The 21,803-nt window shown below is 42.9% G+C and overlaps 1 protein-coding gene across 3 annotated transcripts in view; it reads right to left on the bottom strand.

The window, feature by feature from the left end:
- Positions 1–21,803, bottom strand: part of LOC141090646 (uncharacterized) — a 149,856-nt gene that overhangs the window by 121,850 nt on the left and 6,203 nt on the right. For 2 of the 3 annotated variants that reach the window (XR_012232418.1, XM_073576400.1), the window contains exon 2: positions 639–727. The gene's annotated coding sequence lies outside the window, so the exon portion shown is untranslated. Of the gene's footprint in view, positions 1–638; positions 728–19,492; positions 19,671–21,803 lie in introns of all 3 variants that reach the window. The other variant, XM_073576401.1, reaches the window with a different exon arrangement.

Below are 21,803 nucleotides of genomic sequence, written 5' to 3'. Positions count from 1 at the left end.
TGTCAAATCTTATGTTAAATATTGTAGTGCTGTTAGGGTGTGTGCAGACGCTGCGGAATCCGCTGCGGATTAATCCGCATGGATTTTGCAAAAAACGCAGATAATCCGCAGGTCAAAAGACCTGTGGATTATCTGCGGTTTTGCCTGCGGTTTGGTCCTGCGGATTCACCATCTCCACAATGGTGGAGATAGGATTCCGCAGAAAGAATTGACATGTCAATTCTTTCTGCGGTTTCAAAACCGCAGCAAATCAGCGCAGATTTTTCCGCAACGTCAGCACAGCGGTTTTTTTTTTACCATTCATTTGAATGGTACTGTACACCGCAGCTAAAGCTGTGGCGGGTCCGCAGCGGCCAAAACCGCTGCGGAAACGCAGCGGAATCCGCAGCGTGTGCACATACCCTTAGTGTACACTGAGCGGTTCAGTTATTGAGGCCACGCTATGGAGTCTAACAAGTCTCTTGTATGGGGCTTATTCTACTTGGCTGCAGCAATCTCATCCCTCCTAATCAGGACAGCAAATGAGCCCAGCAATTAGAGTGGACAGGAAATGGAATGCTAGGCAATCGGTGAGATGGGTATTTTATATGTTTATCAAACCATTTTAAGCACCAAAAAAAAAAAAAAAAATTACCCACCTTACAACCACTTTAATGGGTACGGTCATTTGATTCATGTAGCAAAATTGCAGTCAGGTTTGATGAAATAGGTCATGGGCCTCAGAATACTGCAACACAAAGCAAAACATTTTTTTTTTCCTTTTACACAATACTCTCAACATTTTATCATCACTTAAATGGGTTTTATCATAAACAAAAGTTTATTTCTTTCACTAGATCATGAAATGAAAATAAGGCCGGGGTCAGACTTGCGAGAAAATCGCACAAGTCTCGCACGTCAATACCCGGCACTGCCGCCAGCACTCGGGCCCGGTGCGTTCAGTTACACGTATTTCTATGCAGCTGAACACTCTGGTCCCGAGTGCCGGCGGCAGTGCCGAGTATTGACGTGTGAGACTTGTGCGATTTTCTCGCAAGTCTGACCCCGGCCTAAGGTCGACAATTGGAAGTAATTAAAAAAATAATGTTCCTGTGCTGAGATAATCTTATAAATGTGCCCCTGCTGTGTACTGAGTAATGGCTGTGTCTGACCGTACAGGGACATGGTCTGATCATACCACAGCTCCTGGGCAGGGGAGGAAGCAAAATAGAGTATACAGAAATTACAGCATGGGATCACAGCCGATTATTTCTGTTTTTAAACTGTTTTATCTCACAGGATAAGCTGTAATCCTGTGCTGTCCTGTCTGTATACTCTTTTGCTTCGTCCCCTGCCTAGGAGCTGTAGTATGATCAGGCCATGTCCCTGTACGGCCATTACACAGGACACATTTATAAGATTATCTCAGCACAATGTCAATTGTTTTAATCACATCCAACTGTGGAACTTATTATTATTCCAAGATCTAGTAAATAAAATTAACTTTTGTTTGTGGGAAAACCCCTTTAAATACAAAAAATAAAATAAATAATAACTGCCCTGGACAATCATGTTTCCAGGTCATTTGTTATCGTACAATAAATGCAGTAAAATCAAAACCTAAAGAACAATGGAACTTTTCTCACCCTCCTCAGGTCTAGAGCTCAGCCTCCGCTGCCATTCCTGGAGTTTATTATCTGCAGCACTGATGTCATGTCGTTAGAGCTGTAGCCTATAGATGGGCTCTGCTGAGTTTACAGCACGAGCCGCTGAGCTGCCAACGTTATGTCAGAGCTCCAGATGACAGACATCAGGAGCAGTGGTGGATACTCAGGACTGGACCTGGGGAAGGGGAGTATATTTAGTCTGATAATAGTGTGTGCACAGAATAAGACCGGGGACAGACATTTTCAAAAACTGGTACTGAGAAATTTTGATGTCTGTTACCATTAAGTTACCTTCAAGACATTGTTTAGATGGGTGTACTCTATGCCAAGAGCTATACAGGTGCTTCTCACAAAATTAGAATATCATCAAAAAGTTAATTTCAGTTCTTCAATACAAAAAGTGAAACTCATATACTATATAGAGTCACTACAAACAGAGTGATCTATTTCAAGTGTTTATTTCAGTTAATGTTGATGATTATGGCTTACAGCCAATAAAAACCCAAAGGTCATTATCTCAGTAAATTTGATTAACAAAAAAAAACACCTTCAAAGGCTTCCTAAGCATTTAGAAAAGTCCCTTAGTCTGTTTTAGTAGGCGCCACAATCATGGGGAAGACTGCTGACTTGACAGATGCCCAGAAGGCTGTCATTGACACACTCCACAAAGCGTTCACAGAGTGCTATATCCAGGCATATTAATGGAATGTTGAGTGGAAGTAGAAAGTGTGGTAGAAAAAGGTGCACAAGCAACTGGGATAACCGCAACCTTGAAAGGATTGTTATGAAAAGGCCATTCAAAAATTTGGGGGACATTAACAAGGTGTGGACTGCTGCTGGAGTCATTGCAAATGACCTGAGGTTAACATCCTCATTAATGAGAACCTCCCACTCCCGTCTCCAAGACTTTTCACGTGCCGCGACAATTCTTTGGAATGCACTACCCAGGCTAGTACAATTAATCCCCAACACCCACAGTTTTAAGCGTGCCTTAAAAACACATTTGTTCAGACTGGCCTATCGCCTCAATGCATTAACCTAAATATCCCTGTGTGGCTCATTTCAAAATTTTTTACCATAACCAGGTTCCTCGCATCATGTTCTCACATGCTTTTTGCATTTAATAGCCCTCTGTGTCTGTACCGTTACATATTTAGACTGTTAACTGGTTCATGCAGCAGCAGGAACACCTTCTTACACTAGGGATAGTCCAAACAATAATAACAATAAAAGCAATTGTTACCATCCACCTTTCGTGTCTCCCCTTTTTACTTATAGATTGTAAGCTTGCGAGTAGGGCCCTCATTCCTCTTGGTATCTGTTTTGAGCTATGTGTTTATTGCTATGCTGTGCTGTAATGTCTTTTGTCTGTAGAAGTCCCCTCTATAATGTAAAGTGCTGCGGAATATGTTGGCGCTATAGAAATAAAATTATTATTGCTTCTAGAGCCACCACACAGACATGGGCTACAAGTGTTGCATTCCTTGTGTCAAGCCACTCATGACCAATAGACTACGCCAGAAGTGTCTTACTTGGGCCAAGAAGAAAAATAACTGGACTGTTGCTCAGTGGTCCAAGGTGTTATTTTCAGATGAAAGTAAATTTTGCATTTCATTTGGAAATCAAGGTCCCAGAGTCTGGAGGAAGCGTGGAGAGGCACAAAATCCAAGCTGCTTGAGGTCTAGTGTGAAGTTTCCACAATAAGTGATGGTTTGGGGAGCCATGTCATCTGCTGGTGTAGGTCCACTGTGTTTCATCATGACTAAAATTAGCGCAACCGTCAACCAGGAAATTTTACAGCACTTCATGTTTCCCTCTGCCGACAAGCTTTTTGGAGATGGAAATTTCATTCTCCAGCAGAACTTGGCACCTGTCCACACTGTCAAAAGTACCAATACCTGGTTTAACCTCTGAGACGACGCCCGTTTTCACCTTTATAGCCTGTCGGATTTTTACAATTCTGACCAATGTCACTTTGTGAGGTAATAACGCTTCAACGGATCCTCGTGATTCTGGGATTGTTTTCTCATGATATATTGTACGTTATAAAAGAGGTAAAATTTCTTCGATATGACTTGCGTTTGTCAAAAAAAACGGAAATTTGGCGAAAATTTTGCAATTGTCAAACTTTTAATTTTTATGCCCTTAAATCAGAGGATTAGATTGCACAAAAAAGTTAATAAACAACACTTCCCACATGTCTATTTTACATCAGCACAATTCTGGAACGAAATTTATTTTTTTGCTGTTAGGAAGTTATAAGGGTTTATTAAAAGCTGACTAGTGATTTTTCATTTTTTCAACAAATTTTACAAAACCATTTTTTTTTGGGGGGACCACATCACATTTGAAGTCACTTTGACGGGTCTATATGAAAGAAAATACCCAAAAGTGACGCCATTCTAAAAACTGCACCCTTCAAGGTGCTCAAAAACCACATTCAAGAAGTTTATTAACTTTTAATTTTTTTTACTTTTGCAAGGGTAACAGGAAAAAATGGACAATACATTTTTTTTGTGCAATTTCTCCTGAGTACGCCGATACCCCATATGTGGGGGAATACTACTGTTTGGGTGCACGGCAGGGCTTGGAAGGGAAGGAACGCAATTTGACAATTTGAATGCAAAACTTGATGGAATAATTAGCGGACACAATGTCGCGTTTTAAGAGCCCTTAATGTGCCTAAACAGTGGCAGCCCCCCACAAGTGACTCCATTTTGGAAACTAGACCCCTTTGGGACCTTATCTAAATATGTATTGAACACTTTAAACCCCAAGGTGCTTCACAGAAGTTTATAACGTTAAGCCGTGAAAAAAAAAAAGAAAAAATTTTCCCCACAAAAATCTTTAGCTACAAATTTTGTATTTTCACAAGGGCAAAAGGAGAAAATGGACTCCAAAAGTTTGTTGTGCAATTTCTCCTGAGTTCACCAATACCCCATATGTGGTCGAAAACTACTTCTGGTACAGTGCAAAGCTCAGTAGGGAATTGGCGCCATATTACAGTGCAGATTTGGCTGCACTTGTTCGAGGGTGTCACGTTACATTGACAGAGCCCCTGAGGTGCCAGAACAGCAGAACCCCCATTAGTGACCCCATTTTACCAAGTTAACCTCTCAATGAATTCATCTAGGGGTGCAGTGATTATATGGACACCACAGGTGTGTCAAACTTTTATACCACTGGGAAGTGAAGAAAAAATAATTTGCATTTTCCTCACTAAGATTGTGTGTTAGCTCCAAGTTTTACATTTTCACACTGGGAAATGGGTAAAAATGGCACCAGAATTTGTTCCACAATTTCTGCTGAATGTAGAAATACCCCATATATGACTGCACAGTACTACTTTGCCATACGAAGAGACTAGGGAGGGACAGAACGCTATTTGCCTCCTGGAGCGCAGATTTTCCTAGACTAGTTTGTGGATTCCATATAAAGAGCCCCTAAGTGCTAGAAAAGCAGAATCCCCCCATCGGTTCCATGACAATTGTGTACAAGATAATTGTGTACGGACAATTGTGTACAGAAAATTGTGTACAGGCCAATTGTGTCCAAGGACAATTGTGTACAAGGACAATTGTGTACAGGGCAATCGCCTTGTACACAATTGCCTTGTACACAATTGTCATTGTACACAATTGGCCTGTACACAATTGTCTGTACACAATAGTCCGTACACAATTATCTTGTACACAATTGTCCTGTCACCCCCCCATCAAGTGTCCCCATTTTGCAAATTATAACCCTTTAGGAATTTATGTACAGAGGTAATGACGATTTTGACTCCATGGGTGTTTTCCAGAAAAAGGCAGCAGTGGATGTTGCTGAGTGAAAATTGCAAACTGCCTTTGTAGTGACCAGTACGTTGTAGTTACCAGTACATTATGCCCAACTCATGCTTCGGAGACATGCACCTGTAAGGCTACTTTCACATTAGCGGTTTTTAGCGCAGCACTTCATGCGCAATAGAAACGCATTCAAAAAACGCACCATGAGTTTTGCAGGCGTTTTTTACGCGCAAGCGGTTTAACCAGTTTCAAGCCATGCTAACTCTTAAAACGCAAGCGTTTTGTCCATGCGCACGCCTGCGTTCCCATAGACTGTAATGCGTTATTTTGTCGCATTCCGTGCGCAAGTGTGCGCATGCATTTTTTTACGCCGTTAGACAGACCCAAAAATGCAACAGGTTGCGTCTGTCACGCCTAGGCGCACACCTTAAAAACCGCATGCGCACAAAAACGCATATGAATGCGTGCAAACGCTAGACCATGCACACACCATGTTAAACATAGGTGCGCATGATGCATGCGCATAAACATGCACAATGCGCTGCGCAAAAAAACGCTAATGTGAAACCTGCCTAAATTAGGCGAGTTCTCATCACTACAGAAATGCCAAACATGTCGGAACTAAATGTTGCTTAGGCACACTGGGGCTCGGAGGGGGGGGGGGGCATTTGGATTTGGGAATGGAGAATTTGCTGAATTTCTTTTGGCTGGTGAGGAGCCATTTCGCTTTTCTAGAGCCTTTGTGCTACCAGTAACATGGAAGCCCCCTTGATTTCTATTAACAGATGTCAGATTTGAGTGGGAACTTGGCTTTTTTTGTGGATTGAGTGGGAGCTTTTATTGGGAACATTTTACATAACGTTTGGGATCACAGTTATCCAGCGCTCTACACTAACCTCTTACTTTGGGGTTTCCATCTAATGACGTGATTCAGATGAAACCCCTGATGGATCCATTCACTACAGTGAGGCTGCAGAGTTACTCTGGACTCCGTCTATCCTCTGTTCCGTGGTTTCCTTCTTTTCAGAAGTGCACAAAATTGTGGCCGATGGCACTTTTATGCAATCCTAAAAAGACAGACACACTCGGATCACAGGTCGTATAGCGTCCACAGTGACTCTATATGCCTCACTATAGGGAATTTTTTCCGCGGGACCTGTCTAAAATCGCATATTTCAGAGATTCACATGGAAACAGGATAAATGTGTGCCGTGCCTTACTGCGATCTTTGGGAGGCAAAATGAAACAAAAAAAAACACCAACAGCAGGTGAAGAATTGGTTTTATTTATTTTTATGCCGTTCCTCCTGCGGTATAAGTGATTAGGCGACTTTATTCTTCAGGTCGGTGTGATTACAGTGATACCAGATTTATATTGGGTTTTTATGTTTGGCTGCTGTCACACTCTTTTTATTGCGAAAACTAGTTTTGCGTCATCATATTTTGAGAGCTATAATTTTTTCAGATTTTGGCCAAAAGTCATGTGAGGGCTTGTTCTTTGCAGGACGAACTGACGTTTTTATTGGTACCATTTTCAGGCACATGACAATTTTTGATCGTTTACTATTCTGATTTTTGGGAGACAGAATGAACAAAACCAGCAATTCAGGAATTCCTTTTTGTTTTTTTAATACCGTTCCGCGTGTGGTAAAATTGATAAAATAGCTTTATACTACGAGTCAGTGTGACTACAGCGATACTTATTTATATAGTTTTTTTTATGTTTTGGCGCTTTTACACAAAGACTTTTATATAAAAAATTATTATTTTTGCATCGCTTTATTCTGAGAGCTATAACTTTTTTATTTTTCTGCTGATGGAGCTGTATGGCGGCTTGTATTTTGTGAGACAAGATGATGTTTTTAGTGGTACCATTTTTATTTACATTCGTCTTTTTGATCGCGTTTTATTGCACTTTTTGTTCGGTGGTATGATGATAAAGCATTGTTTTTTGCCTCGTTTATTTATTTTTTTTTTTTTACAGAGTTCACTGAAGGGGTTAAGTATAAAACTGTCCCACTAGATCAGGTCGATATGGACACAGCGATACCAAATATGTGTACTTTTAATTGTTTTTTTTATTTACATAAATGTATTTATTGGTAATTTTTTTTTTCTTTATTTGGGGATTCTTTTTAAAACATATTTTTACACATTATATTTTTTTTAAACTTTATTACATTATCCCAGTATGGGACATCGGTATATAATGTCAGATCACTGATCTGACACTCTGCACTGCACTGTATTAGACCAGGATCTGACAGGCAGAGAAGGAGGTATGCCGGCGCCTGCTCTCAGCAGGCGCTCGCAAGCCACCTTCCCTCCAGGACCCCGTGGCCCTCTTGGTGCCGGGGTCTCCATGGAGACCACCAGAACAACGCAATCTCAACAGAGGGGTTAAATGCCCACGATCGGTGATAGCACCGATCATGGGCATTGCTACGTGTTGTCAGCTGTTACATACAGCTGACACCCGCACTCGATCGCCGAGGCGCTCAGCATGAGGCCGTGCGATCGAGGCGCAGTACTAGTACTGCACCGGGCACAATCGCATCTCCCACAGAGCAGTACTAGGATGGTTCATGTTGTGAAGGGGTTAAAAACAGCAGTTTCACTGTGCTTGATTGGCCAGCAAACTCGCCTGACCTTAACCCCATTCTATGGGTTATTGTCAAGAGGAAGATGAGAGACACCAGACCCAACCATGCAGACGAGCTGAAGGCTGCTATCAAAGCAACCTGGGCTTCCACAACACCTCAGCAGTGCCACAGGCTGATAGCCTCCATGCCACGCCACATTGATGTGGTTATTGATGCAAAAGGAGCCACGACCAAGTATTGAGTGCATTTACTGAACATACATTTCAGTAGACCAACATTGCGGATTCTAAAATCATTTTTCAAGCTGGTGTTATAAAGTATTCTAATTTACTGAGATAATGACTTTTGGTTTTCATTGGCTGTAAGCTATAATCATCAACATTAACAGAAATAATCCCTTGAAATAGATCACTCTGTTTGTAATGACTCTATATAATAAACGAGTTTCAGTTTTTGTATTAAAGAACTGAATTAACTTTTTGATGATATTTTAATTTTATGAGAAGCACTTGTTTACCCTGCTGTAAGTACCAGTATATACTCGTGTATAAGCCAAGTTTTCAGTACATTTTTTTAGTCCTGAAAACGCCCCCCTCGGCTTATACACGAGTCATTGTCCCAGAAAGCCAGCGGGGAGAGGGAGCGGCAGAGCAGTGCATTACAGAGGCAATAGCCGGCAGCTGTGGCTAAAGCCTGTGCCGCTGCTGTAATAGTATAGTGCACAGTGCCAGCCGTAGTCGCCGGCTTCCAGCACACATCATACTCACCCACCTGCATGCACTGGGTGCTGGTGAAGGGTGCTAGCAGTAACGTGGTATGCAGTAATGGACCAAGGGTTAAAAGGGGGGTTAATATACAGTGGATACTCCACGCAGAGAGAAGTGGGAAACAATAGACAGGTTCAACAGGGGTGATATAATTAGAATGATAAGCAGAATCAGGTAAATAGAAAAACAGTTCAAAAGTAAATAAACTTATCAAACCAGCGACTTTCTATTGAAAGGGGGAGTCCTGGGTACAAACATTGGCGCCAAGGCCGTGGCGCATTCGGGGTCTTGCGTTTTCCTGAAGAAGGAGGTGTCCTGGATCGTGGAGAAGGCGATGAATCCTTGTGGTACTGGCAAGGAGTCCTGAGTCCCATAGGCGTGGAGCACATATTCATTACCTTAATGAGTGGGGTCACGTGATTGCTCGGCAGGAAGAGCTGCAGGCACCGGCAGCCGGAACGAGATGCAGTGCTAGCACCCAGGGTGCACAGGTAGGCGAGCAGGAGGTTTGTTTGTTTTTCAATAGGAAACAGGCAAACAGGGATAGGGGACAAGGAGCCATTCATACAGTGACGGGACGGGGGAGGCATGCATACAATGACAGGGACAGGGAAGAAGGGACAATGCATGCCCGGCTTATACTCGAGTCAATAAGCTTACCCAGTTTTCCGTGGCAAAAGTAGGTGCCTCGGCTTACACGAGTATATACGGTAAGTAAAAATCAGTAGTTCATGTAAATATGATAGGGCTCTTGATAAACACTATTTTTTAATTCAAAAAGCGTAAAAGCCATTCCATCAGCGTCAAGGTGTACCCAGCTGGGAAGGTCCTAAACCTCTAGTATTAGAAACCTTACTACGTGTCCAAAAATTACCTCCAATTCCAGGGCGACCCCACTCTGCTATTGATAAACACACCATACAGCAAGTGGAGGTCGCCATTTTGGAAAAATCGCCATGCAACCACTCACCACCTAGCCCAAAATGTCAAGATTAGTGGGGAGTCCGCGGAAAAAAAAAAATCATTCAAGACCATCTGCACATGCGTAAGATATCCGCTCGCTGGGTTCCCCGGCTGCTCACATCTTTCCAGAAGCAGGAGCAAGTAAAATGCTCCTAGACTTTATTGATGTGCCATAGAAACCAGGAGGACTTTTTCTACAGACTGCTCACACAGGATGAAAGCTGGGTCCATCACTATGATCCTGAGACTAAAGTCCAATCGATGCAATGCAAGCATCACGACTCACCGTCTCCAAAGAAGACACATGCCCAAAACTCGGCAGGCAAGATCATGCTCACAGTATTTTGAGACCAGCACGGAGTAGTATTGATGGATTTCATAGAAAAGGGTACCATGATCACTGGGGCATACTATACTACACTGCTGCGGAAACTGCGGGAGGCCATCAAAATCATGAGACATGACATGCTCACCAAAGTTATCTGCCTTCTGCAAGACATTGCACCAGTTCACAACACACATTGCCCAAATGGAAGCATGCTCCTGTGGCTTTGAAATTCTATCGCATTGCCCTTATTCACCCGACCTCCCACCAACGGACTTACACATCTTTCCAACAATTAAGTTATTTTTGAAGAGCAAGCATTTTCCAGATGAAGAGACTCTGATTTCCGAGTCCCAACGTGGCTTTTGGACTACAAATGAGGTGTTTACAGAGATGGGAGAAGTGTGTGTCCCTAGGTGGCACCTATGTAGAGAAGGACTAATAACTGTGTCAAGTTTCATTGCTCTCAGTCTACAAGAAGTTGGTCAGGGGAAATCTTTAACCCCTTCCCGACCAATGACGCCACATAGGCATCAGGAAAACCTGTGCCATTATGACCAGTGACGCCTGTTATGAATGGGTCACCGAGGAGAAAAAGATTAAACAAGCTAAGTCACAGAAAACCAGAGAGGTTGGTAACTATGCAGATTGCAGATCCCTGATCTTAACCACACAACTAGCAGCAGCCGTGGAGCATGCCTACGATGATCCTAGACGCTTCGTCAAAGCCGGAGGACTACATAAGTCTAAAGCAAGAAAAGGGGAACTCTAACTGCCCCAGAGCAGACCCCAAAGGAAAGACAGCTCCCACACATGTACAGTCATGGCCAAAAGTTTTGAGAATGACACAAATATTAATTTTTACAAAGTCTACTGCTTCATTTTTTCTAATGGCAATTTGCATATATTCCAGAATGTTATAAAGAGTGATCAGCTTAACAGCAATTACTTGCAAAGTCAATATTTGCCTAGAAAATGAACTTTATCCCCCAAAACACATTTCAACATCATTGCAGCCCTGCCTTAAAAGGACCAGCTAACATCATTTCAGTGATTGCTCCATTAACACAGGTGTGGGTGTTGATGAGGACAGGGCTGGAGATCAATCTGTCATGATTAAGTAAGAATGATACCACTGGACACTTTAAAAGGAGGCTGGTGCTTGGCATCATTGTTTCTCTTCTGTTAACCATGGTTATCTCTAAAGAAACACGTGCAGTCATCATTGCACTGCACAAAAATGGCCTAACAGGGAAGAGTATCGCAGCTAGAAAGATTGCACCTCAGTCAACAATCTATCGCATCATCAAAAACTTCAAGGAGAGAGGTTCCCTTGTTGCCAAAAAGGCTCCAGGGCGCCCAAGAAAGACCAGCAAGCGCCAGGACCGTCTCTTAAAAGTGTTTCAGCTGCGGGATCGGGCTACCAGCAGTGCAGAGCTTGCTCAGGAATGGCAGCAGGCAGGTGTGAGTGCATCTGCACGCACTGTGAGGCGGAGACTCTTGGAGCAAGGCCTGGTCTCAAGGAGGGCAGCAAAGAAGCCACTTCTCTCCAGAAAAAAACATCATGGACAGACTGATATTCTGCAAGAGGTACAGGGAGTGGACTGCTGAGGACTGGGGTAAAGTCATTTTCTCTGAAGAATCCCCTTTTCGATTGTTTGGGACATCTGGAAAACAGCTTATTCGGAGAAGACCAGGTGAGCGCTACCACCAGTCTTGTCTCATGCCAACTGTCAAGCATCCTGAAACCATTCATGTGTGGGGTTGCTTCTCAGCCAAGGGAATGGGCTCTCTCTCAGTCTTGCCTAAAAACACAGCCATGAATAAAGAATGGTACCAGAATGTCCTCCAAGAGCAACTTCTCCCAACCGTCCAAGAGCAGTTTGGCGATCACCAATGCCTTTTTCAACATGATGGAGCACCTTGCCATAAAGCAAAGGTGATAACTAAATGGCTCAGGGAATAAAACATAGAGATTTTGGGACCATGGCCTGGAAACTCCCCAGATCTTAATCCCATTGAGAACTTGTGGTCAATCATCAAGTGACAGGTGGACAAACAAAAACCTTCAAATTCAGACAAAATAAAAGCATTGATTTTGCAAGAATGGACTGCTATCAGTCAGGATTTGATCCAGAAGTTGATTGAGAGCATGCCAGGGAGAATTGCTGAGGTCCTGAAGAAGAAGGGTCAACACTGCAAATATTGACTTGCTGCATTAACTCATTCTAACCGTCAATATAACCTTTTGCTACTCATAATATGATTGCAATTATATTTCTGTATGTGATAAAAACATCTGACAAACACACATAAAAATCAGAGGCCAGCAGATCATGTGAAAATATAATAATTGTGTCATTCTCAAAACTTTTGGCCATGACTGTATTGACGGTGAAACAAGATGAAAACACAAACACAGGTAGGAAAATAGGCTGAGCAAACGATGGGGCCAAAACTAACTAGACAGAATAGGAAAGGAAAGACACTGTCTGCAATCTGCCAAAAACCCTACAAAAATAATGTCCAACACTTCTGATAGCAAAATTAACCCTGAAGTCACTAGACTTCTCCCACTATATCAGCACTCTGAAATATTCTGAGACAGAGCAAAAAGAGGCCAATCTAATAAAGGACAAAAAAGCAAATTGGCAAATACAGATAAATAAGAGTGGAAATTCAGCACAGCCCCAGCCGGGGCTGGACGACCACACATAAAACTGAATAGACCAACAAAGTCAAGTGTGAACATTAGCAGAAAACTTAGCTTGAAATGACTGGAACAGAGCTGAAGACCAAGACCTGACAAGCAGCAGGAATCACCAGCACCAGAATAGGGCGTCGGCTGTCTTAAATCCAGTCTGAGATTCCTGAGGTCCAGTCGTCATCCTCATTATCAGGTGGCAGATCTCTACTGATTAAATCAGCCTCACTACCTCCAGTCACCACCAGAGAAAGCTCGGAAGGAGAACTCAAAACTGGTGGACCGGAAAATGAACTCACAACAGACGCCTATGTGGCGTCATGACTTTAAAGCCCCCCTCTGCGGGTCGGGTGACCGGGGTCACTGAAAGGTCACCCGACCCGCAGATAAAGGGGGCTTTGAACTTCACCACAGGGGGCGTGGCTTCACCGCCACGTGGCTACGATCACTCTGACTGTGTTATGAATGGGTCACCGAGGAGGAAAAAATAAACAAGCTAAGTCTCAGAAAACCAGAGAAGTTGGTAACAAAGCAGATTGCAGATCCCTGAACTTAACCGCACAACTAGCAGCAGTCGTGGTGCGTTCCTACGATGGTCCTAGACACCTCGTCACAACCGGAGAGCTACATAAGCCTAAAGCAGGAAAAGAGGAAAACTAACTGCCCCAGAGCAGACCCCAAAGGAAAGACAGCCCCCCACATGTATTGACGGTGAAACAAGATCAAATTACAAACAAAGGCAGGAAAATAGGCTGAGCAAACGATGGGGCCCAGCTAACTAAAAAGGACAGGAAAGGAAAGACACTGTCTGCAATCTGCCAAAAAAAAAAAACTACAAAAATATTGTCCAACACTTCTGATAGCAAAATTAACCCTGAAGTTACTAGACTTCTAAACCTATATCAGCACTCTGAAATATTCTGAGACAGAGCAAAAAAGAGGCCAATCTAATAAGAAACAAAAAGCAGATTGGCAAATACTGATTAATAGGAGAGGAAATTCAGCATAGCCCCAGCAGGGGCAAGCTGATTACACAAAAAACTGAATTGACCAACAAGCGCAAGTGTGAACATTAGCAAAAAACAAACTTAACTTGAGAAGACTGGAAGAGAGCTAAAGTCCAGGACGTGAGAAGCAGACTGAATCACCAGCACCCGGATAGGGCGTCGGCTGTCTTATATCCAGTCTGATACTCCAGAGATCCAATCGTTATCTTCCTCATCAGGTGGCAGATCACTACCGCTTAAATCAACAGCACTACCTCCTGTCACCAGCAGAGGGAGAACGGAAGGGGAACTCTCAACTGGTGGAGCAGAAAATGAGTTCATGACAGATTGGCTGTTAAAAGTGAAACAGCCAATCTGAGCGATAGTAATATTTCATCAATGAAAATTGATGAAATATTACAATCCAGCCATGGCCGATGCTGCAGTAGCATTGGACATGGCTGGAGAAAGTTACCTGACCCCCCACACACACTGGCTGGCGGGGGCGATTAGCCCCCGCCACTGAATGACAGCGGCGATGTGCCGCCGCTGTCATCATCTGCCCCCCCGCCTTCCTTCCGCTCCCCCCCCGCAGTCCGATGACCCCCCCAACCACCCCCCGGTGCTTACCGAGTGCCGCTGTCGCTCCCGGTGTCCCGCGGTCCGGGATCGTGGGCGCCGCCATCTTGGAAAATGGCGGACGCATGCGCAGTGCGCCCACCCGAATCTGCCGGCTGCACATTCCATCATTTTGATCACTCTCACAGTGATCAAAATGAAATAAGTAAAAAAACTCCCCCTCTATCACCCCCATATGTAGGCACATATAATAAAATAAAGAAAATATTTTTATTTTTCCATTAGGGTTAGGGCTGGAATTAGGGTTAGGCTTGTGGTTAGGGCTATAGTTAGGGTTGGGATTAGGGTTAGGGATGTGTTGGGGTTAGAATTGAGGGGTTTCCACTGTTTAGGCACATCAGGGGGTCTCCAAATGCGACATGGTGCCACCATTGATTCCAGCCAATTTTGCATTCAAAAAGACAAACGGTGCTCCCTCCCTTCCAAGCCCCAACGTGTGCCCAAACAGTGGTTTACCCCAACATATGGGGTATCAGCGTACTCAGGACAAATTGCACAACAACTTTGGGGGTCTAATTTCTCCTGTTACCCTTGGGAAAATAAAAAATTGGGGGCTTAAAAATTTTTTTTTGCGGAAAAAAAATGATTTTTTTATTTTCACAGCTTTGCATTATAAACTTCTGTGAAGCACTTAGGGGCTCAAAGTGCTCACGCTCACCACACATCTATATAAGTTCCTTGGGGGGGTCTAGTTTCCAAAATGGGGCCACTTGTGGGGGGTTTCGACAGTTTAGGTACATCAGGGGCTCTGCAAATGTATCATGACGCCCGCAGACCATTCCACCAAAGTCAGCATTTCAAAGCGTCACTATTTCCCTTCCGAGCCCCGACGTGTGCCCAAACAGTGGTCCCCCCCCATATTTGGGGTACCAGCGTACTCAGGACAAACTGGAAAACAACTTTAGGGGTCCAATTTATCCTGTTACCCTTCTGAAAATAAAAAATTGCGGACTAAATAATAATTTTTTGAGGAAAAAAAAAATATTTTTTTATTTTCACGGCTCTGCTTTATAAACTTCTGTGAAGCACCTGGGGGTTCAAAGTGCTCATTATGCATCTAGATAAGTTCCTTAGGGGGTCTAGTTTCCAAAATGGGGTCATTTGAGGGGGAGATCCAAAGTTTAGGTACACAGGGGCTCTCCAAACACGACATGGTGTCCGCTAACGATTGGAGCCAATATTCCTTTCAAAAAGTCAAAAGGCGCTCCTTCCCTTCCGGACCCTGCCATGCACCCAAACAGTGGTTTATGACCACATATGAGGTATCGGTGTACTCAGGAGAAATTGCCCCACAAATTTTAGGATCCATTTTATCCTGTTGCCCACGTGAAAATGAAAAAACTGAGGCTAAAAGAAAATTTTTGTGAAAAAAAAAGTACTTTATTTTTACGGATCAATTTGTGAAGCACCTGGGGGCTCAAAGTGATCACTATGCATCTAGATAAGTTTCTTGGGGGGGGGGGTCTTGTTTCCAAAATGGGGTCACTTGTGGGGTGCACCAATGTTTAGGCACACAGGGAATCTCCAAACGCGACATGGCAACCTCTAAATATTCCAGCATATTTTCCATTCAAAAAGTCAAATGGTGCTCCTTCCCTTCCGAGCCCTGCCGTGCGCCCAAACAGTGGTTCATGACCACATATGAGGTACCGGTATACTCAGGAAAAATTTTAGGATCCATTTTATCCTGTTGCCCATGTGAAAATGAAAAAAATTGCTGATAAAAGAAAATTTTTGATCGAAAAATCAAAATGTCCATTTTTTCCTTCCACGTTGCTTTAGTTCCTGTGAAGCACCTGAAGGGTTAATAATCTTCTTGAATGTAGTTTTGAGCACCTTGAGGGGTGCAGTTTTTAGAATGGTGTCAATTTTGGGTATTTTCTGCCATATAGACCCCTCAAAGTGACTTCAAATGTGATGTGGTCCCTAAAAAAATGGTTTTGTAAATTTTGTTGTAAAATGAGAAATCACTGGTCAACTTTTAGCCCTTATAACTTCCTAACAAAAAAAAAATTTGTTTCCAAAATTGTGCTGATGTAAAGTAGACATGTGGGAAATGTTATTTAGCAACTATTTTGTGTCACATAATTCTCTGGTTTAACAGAATAAAAATTCAAAATCTGAAAATTGCGAAATTTTCAAAATTTTCGCCAAATTTCTGATTTTTTTCACAAATAAAAGCAAAAATTATCGACCTAAATTTACCACTAACATGAAGCCCAATATGTCACGAAAAAACATTCTCAGAATCGCTAGGATGCGTTGAAGCGTTCTAGAGTTATTACCTCATAAAAGGACACTGGTCAGAATTGCAAAAAATGGCCTGGTCATTAAGGTCAAAATAGGCTTGGTCAAGAAGTGGTTAATGAACGCCCCTTGTATATATCTCAAAAACAGTGTCCATTTATTCTGACCCTCTAGTATATACAACTCTGTGGATGTTTCAGTGGCCGACAACTAGGCTACAATAGTGGTTGTTTCACATACAGCAGCGCTTTGGACGCAAAACATGTCTGCTGCTTTCAAAGCGCTGCCGGCTATTGAACGCAGGTGAATTTGCATTTGTTCACTGAACTGTGCGGATTCACCGCGTCCAATACATTGTACAGGTTAAATTTGCAGTGGGGAAAAAAAAAAAAAAAAAAAGTATTTAGTCCGCCACCAAATTTGCAAGTTCTCCCACTTAAAAATATGAGAGAGGCCTGTAATTGACATCATAGGTAGATCACAACTATGAGAGTCAAATTGAGAAAACAAATCCAGAAAATCACCTTACCTGATTTGGCAAGATTTATTTTGCATATTATGGTGGAAAATAAGTATTTGGTCACCTAAAAAACATGCAAGCTTTCTGGTTTTCACAGACCTGTTACTTCTTCTTTAAGAGGCTCCTCTGTCCTCCACTCATTACCTGTAGTAATGGCACCTGTTTGACCTTGTTGTCAGTATAAAAGACACCTGTCCACAACCTCAAACAGTCACACTCTAATCTCCACTATGGTGAAGACCAAAGGGCTGTCGAAGGACACCAGAAACAAAATTCTATCCCTGCACTAGGCTGGGAAGACTGAATCTGCAATAGGCAAGCATCGTGGTGTGATTATATCAACTGCGGGAGCAATAATAATAAGAAAATGGAAGACATGCAAGACCACTGATAATCTCCCTCGATCTGGGGCTCCATGCAAGATCTCACCCCGTGCAGTCAAAATGATCACAAGAACGATGAGCAAAAATCCCAAAACTACACGGGGGGACCTAGTGAATGACTTGCAAAGAGCTGGGATCACTGTAACAAAGGCTATCATCAGTAACACTACACCGCCAAGGACTCAGATCCTGCAGTGCCAGACGTGTCCCACTGCTTAAGCCAGTACATGTTCGGGCCCGTCTGAAGTTTGCTAGAGAGCATTTGGATTATCCAGAAGAGTATTGGGAGAATGTCATATGTCTGATGAAATCAAAGTAGAGCTGTTTGGTAGAAACAAAACTTGCTGTGTTTGGAGGAGACAGAATGCTGACTTGCATCCAAAGAACACCATACCTACTGTGAAGCATGGGGGTGGCAACATCATGCTTTGGGGCTGTTACTCTGCAAAGGGACCAGGACGACTGATCCGTGTACATGAAAGAATGAATGGGGCAATGTATCGTACATTTTGAGTGCAGACCTCCTTCCATCAGCAAGGGCATTGAAGACGAAACATGGATGGGTCTTTCAGCATGATAATGATCGCAAGCATGCCACCAGGGCAACAAAGGCGTGGCTTCATAAGAAGCATATGAAGGCACTGCCTAGCCAGTCTCCAGATCTCAGCCCCATAGAAAACCTTTGAAGGTATTTGAAAGTCTGTGTTGCCCAGCGACAGGCCCAAAACATCACTGCTCTAGAGATATGCATGGAGGAATGGGCCAACATACTACCAACAGTGTGTGCCATCCTTGTGATGACTTACAGAAAACGTTTGACCTCTGTCATTGCCAACAAAGGATATATAACAAAATATTGAGATGAACTTTTGTTAATGACCAAATACTTATTTTCCACCCTAATTTGCTAAATAAATGTTGCCAATTCAGACAAGGTGATTTTCTGGATTTGTTTTCTCATTGTGACTCTCATAGTTGTGGTCTACCTATGATGTCAATTACAGGCCTCTCTCATCTTTTTAAGTGAGAGAACTTGCACAATTGGTGGTTGACTAGATACTTTTTTCCCCCAACTGTATCTTGTGGAGAGTCAAGTCTCCGCAAGATAGACATGTTGCGGTCTGGAAAGACGTGCCACATGTCCGTCTCCGTGGGCATCTCTGGACGACTAGAGGACATGGGATTTCTTGAAATCCCATCCACTATGCTGTAACATCTGGACTCTGCACAAATATGCAACGTCGAACCCGCAGTGATTACTTATCGTGTGCACCTACCCTCACAGGTGAGCAGCTTTCAATTAAATCTCTACCTATAATACACAGATAAGACCTCATTGACCTTTTTATCCTTTTACAATTCACAGCAAAGCACACAGACTACATAATGTTGCTCTTCCATGCTTCACACGTGGGTAGGTGCTCTTTGCTTTGTATCCCCCTTATGTCTCAATATATAATGATGGTCATTCAGGCCAAAAATTCAATTGGATTGTTTTTTTTTGTTGCATCTTTGTCCCTCTTTCTACGGTGTCCTTTACTGTATCTTCTCATCAGGATAACTTAGGGGCTTGTTCACACATTGTTTTTAACTGTGCCTTTTCAGGAAAAAAAAATTGCAGTATTTTACAGTAGCTGCAAATTGAATGAAATTTCTAAAATCTCATTCATGACAGTGTGTTTTTTTTCCACTTGCATTTTGAGTTGCAGTGTTTTGTTTGGCTTTTTTTACCCAATGAATTGAAAAAAATAAACCCATAAGACAAAGACATGACAATCACATAAAAAAAGAAAACTCTACAAAAAGCACTTTGTGAACATGCCCTAACAGATAACACAATACCTCTGGTAACTGACAATGAGACATCCTCCGAAGTGTTAATATGTCCTAAAAGTTGTAATTATCCTTAAAAGGTAAATTACCGTATTTGGCAGCAATGTATACTTCCAGGCCATTTCTAGATACACTTAGCTGTACATTTACAGGGCTGGGTTTTTTTCCTCCCACACGCTATGAAAAGTAAAGGGCAAAGTTTCCCTCACTATACAGCTCCATCTGCCAGACGAAAGTGCTCCACTTGTAAACTCACATAGGAAAAACCTTAATGAAATCACCGGGAATAAAGAGAAAGAAAATAGATTAAGTAATTAAAGTATCGCACGGTTATTGGGACACTTTATTTTTTTTATTATATTTTCCCCAATTTAAAAATAAATAAAACAACTAAAAACATATCTGGTGTCATCGCATCCATAAAAGTCAGTGCTATGAAAATAAATGACAGAAAGAGAAAAAATATAAGATAAGATAACAGAATTTGCCATTTATCAGTCACCTCTCTCAATAAATTACATGTATGCCAAAATGATATAAGGGCTGGAGTCAGACACAACACGTATAAAAATAAGGACCGTATTATAAAGTCGTAATACGCAGAAATGTTCCCTGAACAGTGATCCGTATGCCATCCGTTGTCAAGGTGTGGCTCCGTTTTTTGCGCATGTAAACATCCGTATGCCGAGATTTTCTCGCCGGCTTGCAAAATAGACATATAATGGATCCCAATAACCGGATAAAACACGAACAAAAGACTAGATATAAACACATAGAATACATATTCTATGTATCTATAATATAACCGAGGGAGCGTCACTCTGTCTGAAGCCTTTATAGACTGCGCAAGCGCGACGCGCCTGCGCAGTCTGGACCCAGTGACGCATCCCCCCCAGGAAATCGCGGTATGCGTAAGCACTGAGCGCATACCGCGAGTTCCGCAACACCTTACCGAACCCGGTGAGGCTGTTGCCGGCGGGATCTTGCGTCTTCAGGTGATGTCTGGAGTGGGCGTGTTCCTGCGCAGTCCGTGCTTAATGCCGCCATTTTCTTGAAGACACACTGCATTGTGTCTTCAAGAACATGGCGTCGGAAAGGGAGGACTGTGCAGGTGCCGAGTCCGGCATCACAAAACGCCCAGAAAAGGACAGCACTGGACACAGGGAAGAAAGGGGAGTATAAATGGGGTTTTTTTTAATGTGTGCAGTTTAATAGGGGTGAGGGGGACCATTCATATCAGGATTGGGGGTGAGGGGACCATGCATATCACGAAAGGAGGGTGAGGGGACCATGCATACCAGGATTGGGGGTGAGGGCACTGTGCATACCAGGATAGGGGGGTGAGAGGACCATGCATTCCAGGATTGGGGGGGGTGAGGGGACCATGCATACCAGGATTGGGGGGGTGAGAGGACCATGCATTCCAGGATTGGGGGGGGTGAGGGGACCATGCATACCAGGATTGGGGGGGGGGTGAGAGGACCATGCATACCAGGATTGGAGGGTGAGGGGACCATGCATACCAGGATTGGAGGGTGAGGGGGTACCATGCATACCAGGATTGGGGGGGAGAGAGGATCATGCATACCAGGATTGGGGGGGGGGGTGAGGGCACCATGCATACCAGGATAGGGATGAGGGGGTACCATGCATACCACGATAGGGATGAGGGGGTACCATGCATACCACGATTGGGGGGTGAGGGTACCATACATAGCAGGATAGGGATGAGGGGTGCAGCACAAACCAGGATGGGAGACCATATACCAATAAAAATGCCCGCCACTCGGGTGTAGAACAGGTTCATATATATATATATATATATATATATATATATATATATATATATATATACACACACACACACAGTCATATGTTAAAGTTTGGGCACCCCTATTAATGTTACCCTTTTTTCTTTATAACAATTTTGGTTTTTGCAACAGCTATTTCAGTTTCATATATCTAAAAACTGATGGACTCAGTTATATTTCTGGATTCAAATGAGGTTTATTGTACTAACAGAAAATGTGCAATCTGCATTTAAACAAAATTTGACTGGTGCAAAAGTATGGGCACCCTTATCATTTTCTTGATTTGAACACTCCTAACTACTTTTTACTGACTTTCTGAAGCACTAAATTGGTTTTGTAACCTCATTGAGCTTTGAACTTCATAGCCAGGTGTATCAAATCATGAGAAAAGGTATTTAAGGTGGCCACTTGCAAGTAGTTCTCCTATTTGATTCTCCTATGAACAGTGGCATCATGGGGGCCTCAAAACAATCTCAAATGATCTGAAAACAAAGATTATTCAACATAGCTTTTCAGGGGAAGGATACAAAAAGTTGTCTCAGAGATTTAACCTGTCAGTTTCCACTGTGAGGAACATAGTAAGGAAATG

This window comes from Dendrobates tinctorius, unplaced genomic scaffold, assembly GCF_039654945.1.
Source record: "Dendrobates tinctorius isolate UK_male_01 unplaced genomic scaffold, ASM3965494v1 ptg000008l, whole genome shotgun sequence".
Taxonomy (NCBI): domain Eukaryota; kingdom Metazoa; phylum Chordata; class Amphibia; order Anura; family Dendrobatidae; genus Dendrobates; species Dendrobates tinctorius.
This window is presented reverse-complemented; position numbering and strand designations above follow the sequence as displayed.